The following is a 1,340-nucleotide window of genomic DNA, read 5'->3' as shown; positions in this document are numbered from 1 at the left end:
TGCGTTCTGATTCCTCCCCGAATGGTTCAGACATGGATCGCAGGTAAACGGCCCCAAAAGGGCTCCCCCACCCTCTCCTCCATCCCTTGGGGGGGACACAAACACATTTTTGGGATAACCCACCACTGCTCCTGGCAGGGCATCACCTTCTCCAGCCAGTTAAGCACCACCCCAAACATGCAGGTTGATTCCCACCCCAGCCCCTCCGGATTTGGGGTGGTTGCGCTGCCAAAAGGGTTGTTTGGGAGCGGGGCTGCATCGGAGGAGCCGTAAAAACACTGCTGAGAAACAACCACAGGGATTTTTGGGATAGGAGGTGTCCCCAAATCTGAGAATTTGGGGTTATTCCCTGCAGATAAAAAGCAAAATATCAGTTTCAATTAATTAATTTATTGGTGGCGGCGCCCCGGGGGGTGTTTTCCTGAGGGTCCCCCAGGGTGGTTTTGGGATCGATTTTGCCTCCGAAATTTCCACGCATGCAACATTTTGACTCCAAAATTTCCATGTATACAATACCCTGACTCCAAAACTTCCACGTGTCCAATACTTTGACTCCAAAATTCCTGCTCATCCAACATTTTGACTCTAAAACTTCCACATATCCAACATTTTGACTCCACAATATCCATGCCTCCAATACTTTGACTCCAAAAATAACTGTGCATCCCCAGCATTTGGACTCCAAAATTTCCATGTATCCAATACTCCAAAATCTCCGTGCATCCCACACTCTGACAGCTTTGGCCATTGACTCCCCTCTCTCCCCCTCTCATTCCCCTCCCCCTCGAGATTTCCTGCCCATCACCCGGAGCGTTTCCTGAGGGTCTGGGTGTGGATTCGGGACAGGGGGATATCAATCAGCGCTGATTCCCGTCTCTCCTCCTCGTTCCCAGTATTACCCTCCACCTGAAGATTTCCTGCCCGTCCTCTCCTGCCTTTAACTACTCTCGGAGCCCGATCTGTGCCGTGCCCCAGGTGAAGATCGAGATGGAGTCGGATTACGAGGACACGGACACGGAGAAGGCCCCCCGGGACATGGGCAGTGAGACCACGTTGTAGCCCCCCAGCCCCGGAGGTTTATTTATATATATATATATATATATATATTTACACAGAAACATCTGCAGATCCAGAGATATATATATATAAAGGAAATGGGGCTTATTTTTCGATGGCAGACCGGAGGCCCCCGGGGTTTTGCTCTGGGGGTGGGGGGGTTGTGTGTGTGTTTTTTAGTGCCGTGAGGTGTTGCGTTCCTGCCCCTTCCCGCTGGGAAACGGGGCTGGAAAGGTGGAGCAGCTGGAGAGGGTTGGGATGTGGGAGCAGCTGGAGGAAAAGGG

This window comes from Empidonax traillii, unplaced genomic scaffold (assembly GCF_003031625.1).
Source record: "Empidonax traillii isolate 1590-97213 ecotype Southwest subspecies unplaced genomic scaffold, ASM303162v1 scaffold2073:size91028, whole genome shotgun sequence".
Taxonomy (NCBI): domain Eukaryota; kingdom Metazoa; phylum Chordata; class Aves; order Passeriformes; family Tyrannidae; genus Empidonax; species Empidonax traillii.
Note: the sequence above shows the minus strand (reverse complement) of the source record.